A 7544-nucleotide genomic window follows, 5' to 3' on the forward strand; every position below is an offset into this window, starting at 1 on the left:
TTTTATGTAAGATTTTGGTTGAAATGAAAAAGCTAGTGCCACGAGCGGGATTCGAACCCAGCTATGTTGACTTCGATCCATTCCCATCTCAACCACATCTTTTGAATTTTCCCTCCGTTTTGCCATTTTTCAAATGTCGTGTAATCTATTTGATTCTCGGTGACAAATGAAATGGCACAGGAGAGCTTTAATGCAGATAAAGTGGATCGAAGTCACGATAGCTCAACTGGTAGAGCGGCGTATTTAGCCGAAGGCCGTGGGTTCGAATCCCGCTTGTGACAATGACTTTTTATCTCAACCCACACCTTAAATACAGATTAATTAATCGAAATATTAATATATATCGATATATTAATGTTGAAAATAAGGGGTGTAAAAATTCTGTGAATGTAGTTTGACCATTTCAGATCATCCTGGTCTTCCTGCCGCCGCTAGTTAGGCCCTAAAAACGCCTTTCTGCACTTCGCAAACTTCAGTGATTATCTGTGCTTATAAAAGGACCTGCTGACAAATGAACGAACATGCCACAACAGAAAATCTCAGAAAATTTTCACTGCTCAATATTGGTTCAGTTTTGAAAGAAATCCTTTGGCCGGGATGTCCTTAAATACAAAGATTAACTTTTTATATAATTCACTAGTTTTCGTGGTCCACTTGACCAAATTTATTTTACATACATTTCTGTATAATTCTTCCAACAAAAACCTAACCGTGAAAAAGGGCCACGTTGCAGACCCCCTCGTAAAAATTAACCTATAAATGTACTGATATCCTCACTGTGGCCAAGTTCGTTCTTTTTTTATTCCATAACCGAGAGAACTCAAAAGGAAATGTAAAAGTTCCAGAGTCCTTCCCAAAAAAGTCAACCTATCGAAATAGTGAGATCTACATTTTGACCTACTTCACTCCGACTTTTATGAGCAACACCGTACTTGTACTTTTACTGCTAACACTTGGCGATCTCCGTCAGACTGATTTTATCTATGTCTATGTACTTTTTTACTTTCTACTGTTTTCATAGTAAATTATCGTAAATGGAAATATCTATCTATAAAGCATAGATCGATTCAGGACTTTGATTTCTCTTATAGAATGTAAGGGCCATGTTAAACCAGGTGCGATGGTCTCAATATTTACTTTCATTGCATTTTATATAATTAAAATTGTAATCTGATCACTAATTATTCCAGAAGTGATATAATAGAACTATCTTTCGTCATCCCGTTTTATGAAATGGCATGCATTGCATTTTTCTGATTTATCAAAATTTATTTAAAAAATCTCTTCGTGCAGAGCGAGTGTCGAAAGTCTACTTGAATTTACTGGTTGGAAATTGATTATTTTGATTTTCTCTTTTCTTCTTACGATCGTAAAGATTTAGATGTGTGAACCGAGCCGATGAAATCGGAGACGGGTTTCCATACCAGACAGACAGAGGATACAGATGAGAGGGTGGCCCGTGTGCACGCCGATGAGTTAAAGTTTTCTTTCTCGGAAAAGGTCGCAGAGACCACATATTACTCAACGTCAAATTCCGGGGTCAAAGGAGGCGCTACTGTCCCTTGGGACTAATAAAATAGAGAGGAGTAACGCTGCTTAGGTCGTCTGGCCGACTTTTCAAAAATTCAACTTAGTATAGAGTTGTCTGGTGATTAGTGACTGTTAATCGTTATTTATTTAGAAATCGTGAGATGCGGTCTGGTGTGATGTAGGTTTCAGAAAAATATTTTCTTTATCGTGCCAACGTTTCTATACCGACATCCTTCCCCACCCCTTCAAAATCCAACGTATATAAACACAAAATAGTAAAATCTCACTGGCACTCTCGACACGACACGCAAGAATGGCACAATTACACAGAAGAAAGACACTTTGAGAGAGTAGAAATACTTTGATTGAATATATAAAAAATATATTTTGCATTGTATAAATTCACTTTTCCATATCCAAAATGTAACTGTTATATGTAAACAATGTTTGTAAATCCCAGGCCCTGAAGATGATCTCAATAAAGATCGAAACGTTGGCACGATAAAGAAAATGTTTTTCGGAAACCTACATCACACCAGACCGCATCTCACGATTTCTAAATAAATGAGTATAGAGTATCTGAATTGTTACCTTTTAAATTTGCAAATTATTTATGTAATTAAGGATGTTTAGTAGAGGAAAAGATCAATTGCTGGAATATTGTAGGACAAATTACAAATTTCTTTAATCGTTTTGTAAGTATTATGTTCATATCTAATATTGCTATATGAGCATATTCGATCAAATTTAGCCATTTAGTGATATGTCCCCCAAAATATATGGCCTCCATTGAAGATTCCATTTCTTCCGCTTTCTCTAGTTCTTAAAGATTTGAAAACTGATGTGAGCAGTAGATGATGATGATTCAGGTCTTGCGATATTGTACGTGCATCTTACAATTGTTGATTATTTCTTTCCACCACAAGTGACCTTATTATGAGGGAATTTATTTACTAAACTAACACGTGCCATTTAAATTATGACATGTATAATGTACAACTAGAATAAACAGATATTTAAATTAAGAATCAAAATGTACACAAATTGGGAGTAGATGATGAAAATATTAGTGTGTTAAAACTAAAATTATTATCTTAGTAACAAAATTATTGCGAATATATACAAATTTATTAATTACGTGAATTAAGATAAGTGAATTAAAAAAAGTGAAGTGAACAGTAAATTTGCAACTCTATTAACTATCAATATTTTCGATTAATTAAAAGACTTGAAATGGGATTTTTGATAAAATAATGGCAATTGGTCATGTAAAAATGGTTTTTGGGCACAGCAGTGAGTTTCAGGGTCCCCTATTCCGCTTTTTAAAGGAATTGGGAATTTTTTATTGAATATAGAAGTTATGTGTTTTGTGTTTCTGTGTCTTGTATGAGTGAATGTATTTATTGGTGTGAATGGGGAGGGCCTGATGGTGACGAAGCACGTCCATCGCCCCTCATGTTGCGTGCGTGACTTGGGTCTACGGCGGAAAACTTTTAAAGTGCCCATCGACCACAAATTAGGGTAGTTTATTGTAGTGAACAGATAGACTGAGGAATATCGAGTACACCATCTACCAAGCAGTACGAGTGCGATTATGTATATAGGTATGAATGTATTTATTGGTGTGATTGTGTTTCGATTGTGTAACGGTATTTTGTTAGTGCTTCGGGGCTGAAATAACCAAGATGTTGGATGCCCCTGTATTAAATCGTTAAGGTTCGAGTAGTGGACAGAGACGTTACAAATACATTAAATGTTCCCATGTCTGGTCAGTTAGTTGGTGTCCCATTTCTGGTACGAGTCGAATTTTTAATACCGTGAAATCTGTTCAAGTAATATCTAGTTCTTCCATGTCCTGTTAGTATCTGAGTTAGCTTGTAGTCTTTTATACTTCGCCTTTATAGCTTTTTCGTTAATCTATTGTCAAAAAATATTTCTTTATCTCTCTTCCTTTAGTGCTATTTACAAATTCGTTTTTCCATTTCTTTCTGTTATCTATTTCAATTTTCTTCTTTAAGTAAGATCTTGGGCAGCCCTCCTTCGCCAGTCCGTCTGTCATGTACCAACAGTCCCTACTTGCGATTTGGTCCAGTCAATTCTTAATTGCTAGCGTTATGTCGAAAACTGATTTCTGCTTTGTTTAGGTATAGGCCAGTAGATTTTTCTATTGATGAAATATGTTTTTGCTTGAAATATGCTATGAAATATGCTTTTTAAATTATATTATTGCCTGAAGGATTGCAAACAGTTCAGCCTGATTGTTTCTGCAGCATAAACCTCACTTAAACTTCTTGCATTCTACAAGAATTGATCCTTGTTACACTACAAAAGCACAATCGATCCCTTCTGTTGTTTTACTTCCATCCGATGTATACATCTCATCTGCAGAACGTCATCGTCACAAAGGTCGTGGATGTAACCAGTTTTTAGATGCAACTACTTGCAATTATCTTTCAGGTGTAAATAGCTCTGACTCTGATCTACAGGGTGTCTTTTTTAACATGCGCCAGCCGGCTTTCATTATATTTTAAACAGATACAAAAGTGACCAGTTGTTCCTACATTTTTGCGCAGATTCCAAAACCGTCGTGATTTTTTTTTTGACGTAAACTCACGTCGACCTAGTCGTCAATATATTCATTCATAAGAACATAAAATTTTTCAATTTTTTTCTGAAACTAGATTTTTCTGAAAAGAATGAATACCACAACATTGCACAACTTCCAAAATTAACGACTAGGATTTTTTGAAATATTGAAAAATTATGGGAATCTCGTAGAAATGTTTTAAACGCACGACGTTAATCTAGTAATTCAATTTTTTGTCCTGGAAAAAAGAACAACAGTACAGATGTAAAACTGAACTAATAATAAAGAAAGAAAGATTCAACGTAATTTGGTTGCTCACTAGTTTATTGTCTTTTTTTCTGCGTTTTGTTTGAAATTTATTATTTTTTGTGCTTTTTTGTTAGCGTAGGTTATGTTTTACAACTTCTGTATTGTTGTTCTTTTTTTTCCTGTGTTTAATGTAGATATTTTTTCTGCTTTGGATGACAGTAGGGGATGAGGGAAGTCAAATGGTAAAAGTGTATAGTACAATGATGTAATTAAGAGGTTTCATTAATTTCTAATTTCTTCTATTTTTAGATAGGATTATTATTACACTCGTGTGCACTCATACGCTTACCTTGGCTAATAAATTTGGCATTTTACATATTTTACGCTAAAAGAAGAAAGAGGATTCATGTCTCTTTGGTCTGTGTTAAACCATATGTACAGAATAATACAATGCATTTTGTCATGGCCAATAAATTTGGCTTTTCACTTTTTAAAAAATATTTTATCACGACTTGAGGACGAGTTGTCATACTTATATACAGTTTCTTCATATAAGTGACACAACTCAACGAAAGAAAATTTCACAGGGAATTCAAATGGAAGTTTACTTTTTTGCCTTATGTAAGTACACGCTATTACGGTTGTTGGCAATAAAAGCGGTCATGATCCATCAATATTGTCTTTCGTTTCCTCAAGACGTAAGCGAAAACACAAAACTTTAAAAATCCAGCTGGACTACCCCCAAAAAACTACCCTCTCTACACTTTTCTTGAAAATATTGCCTCTCAGCAATTTAAGTTAGTCTGCTCTAACAATAATTGTGGTCAATGAATTACTGTAAAAGTATTAATTTTTTTGTAAAAGTAATATACAACATACAAACCTAACAAACGAGCTTAAATATCCATGAAGTAAGTTTTACTAAGATTATTTTTGACTCAAATGTGCTTTCCTTCTGGGGTCATGGCTAATTAGTTAAAAAAAATACAAACTTAATTATTGAAATAGTGTTTTTGATTAATAAAAATAATTTAATTAATATGTCGAAACGGTGGCAGTAACAACTGAATTTTCTTTTTCTTCAAGACCATATCTTGATCTAGAGCATTCGTGAATTATTTTAGTTAAATTTCTTTTCGTTGGTTTCGACCTATTTTAAGGTCATCATCAGGGCTCATCTTAATTTCACATATTTGTAAAATTGTTAAATCAATTGTACAAATATGTTTTTCGTAATGTGAAATTAATATTGGTACTGATGATGACCTTAAAATAGGTCGAAACGTTGGCAGTAACAACTGAATTTTATTCTCTCTCTCTCTCTGTCTGTCTGTCTGTCTCTCTGTCTCTCTCTCTCTCTCCCTCTCTCTCTCTCTCTCTCTCTCCGTATACTTTAAAAAAAACAACTAAATAATCCTGTTTTTATAATTTTTCAACGTCACTTTTCTTGTGGGTATGCGATATGTTGTATCTTGGGAGGGAGGGGTTCAAGTTTGTTTTCCATACTTCCAAATAACTACAGAATACTTTTTTACAAAATCCGCTTTTTTAATTTTAGTGGGCGATATCTTCAACCCTTAATCGACCATTAAAGAAAATAAACCAACTTTTAATAATTAAAAAGTTATAATAGAAATTTAACCTTTAACCTTTAACAAATGCTCCTTTAAGCACCCAAAGAAACAAGAGGATTCTCGTTTTTCTTGACTGTGTGTGACACCATGCTATTTAGGGACAAATTGACAGAGGGAGGCGTGGGATGAAGCCCCAGTTTTTGCCCCGATGACTGACCGTCGGTCGGAAGGACAGACGGACAAACGACTTATCATATCTTAGCTGGCCACACGTGTTCACAGCCTCGCTCCCTTTACATCTGTTTCACGATTTACATCCAAGGGCGGCACTTTTATGCCTCCTGCACCGATCCGGGGATTGTCCCCCCACGTCGGGTTTCACGGCTTTATCTCTCTTTGGGGCAGTTGTTGTTCCAGATATATATTTGGAAACTCTAAACCTTCAGGTTATCCGTAATGACCAAACAACGTGTGAACGTAACATTTAACAATGCATTTTTCTTTTTTTCTTATAATATGGGTTTATTAAATAGTATAGTCGTAATTGATTATTTAAATTTTTCTTCGAATCAAATGTAATTATGCTTAATAATAAATTTTACTGTCTAATTGTAAAAATATGTATACCTATATTTTATATCTCACCATCCATAGACAGTGATCTATTGAAAATCTTTTTTCCTCATTTATATCGTTTGTATGCATATTTTAGTTTTTCTTCCTCAATGTTAGATTAAATTCAATTTTTCATTTTATCATTTAGTGCTCTATATTTAGTGCTCTATTGACCAAATTACTTCTTTCAATTAATTAATCTTTTTATGTAAGATTTTGGTTGAAATGAAAAAGCTAGTGCCACGAGGGGATTCGAACCCAAGACCTTCGGATAAATACGCCGCTGCTCTACCACTTGAGAGCTATCGTGACTTCGATCCACTCGGACACCAAAAAGGAAAAATGGGAAAAAGGAGGGAAAATTCGAAAGGTTGTAGGTTGATACGGTTGAGTTGGTGTCCGAGTGGATCGAAGTCACGATAGCTCTCAAGTGGTAGAGCAGCGGCGTATTGAGCCGAAGGTCGTGGGTTCGAATCCCGCTCGTGGCACTAGCTTTTTCATTTCAACCAAAACCTCACATAAAAACATTTATTATTTAATATTGTTGGATTCGTGAGGAGGGGGTCAAAAATGAGGTAGTTTAGAAAAACACATTTTTCATTTTTTTGCCGACGATTTTGTTGTTTTCACGCAACGCACAATATGACACCACAGGAATAGCACCACACTTTTGCTCTGAAGATGATCCTTATAAAGGTCGAAATGTCGGCTGTGTTAAATGTTTTTAATGAAAAATTAAAAGTATTTTTCTAAACTACCTCATTCTTGACCCCTTCTCACGAATCCAACCATTATTCAACAACCGCTCGCTAAAAAAACCCATTACTATTTAATTCACTTAATTATGTTTTTTTATCTTAAGTGTTGGTCGAAATGAAAAAGTTAATGTAACGAGCGGGACACGAACCCACGACCTTCGGCTCAATACGCAGCTGCTCTACCACTTGAGCTATCGTGACACTAACTCGACCAAGGCCTTAGATAAAAAG

The sequence above is a fragment of the Cimex lectularius genome, unplaced genomic scaffold (assembly GCF_000648675.2).
Source record: "Cimex lectularius strain Harlan isolate CLEC.00 unplaced genomic scaffold, Clec_2.1 scaffold172, whole genome shotgun sequence".
Classification (NCBI taxonomy): domain Eukaryota; kingdom Metazoa; phylum Arthropoda; class Insecta; order Hemiptera; family Cimicidae; genus Cimex; species Cimex lectularius.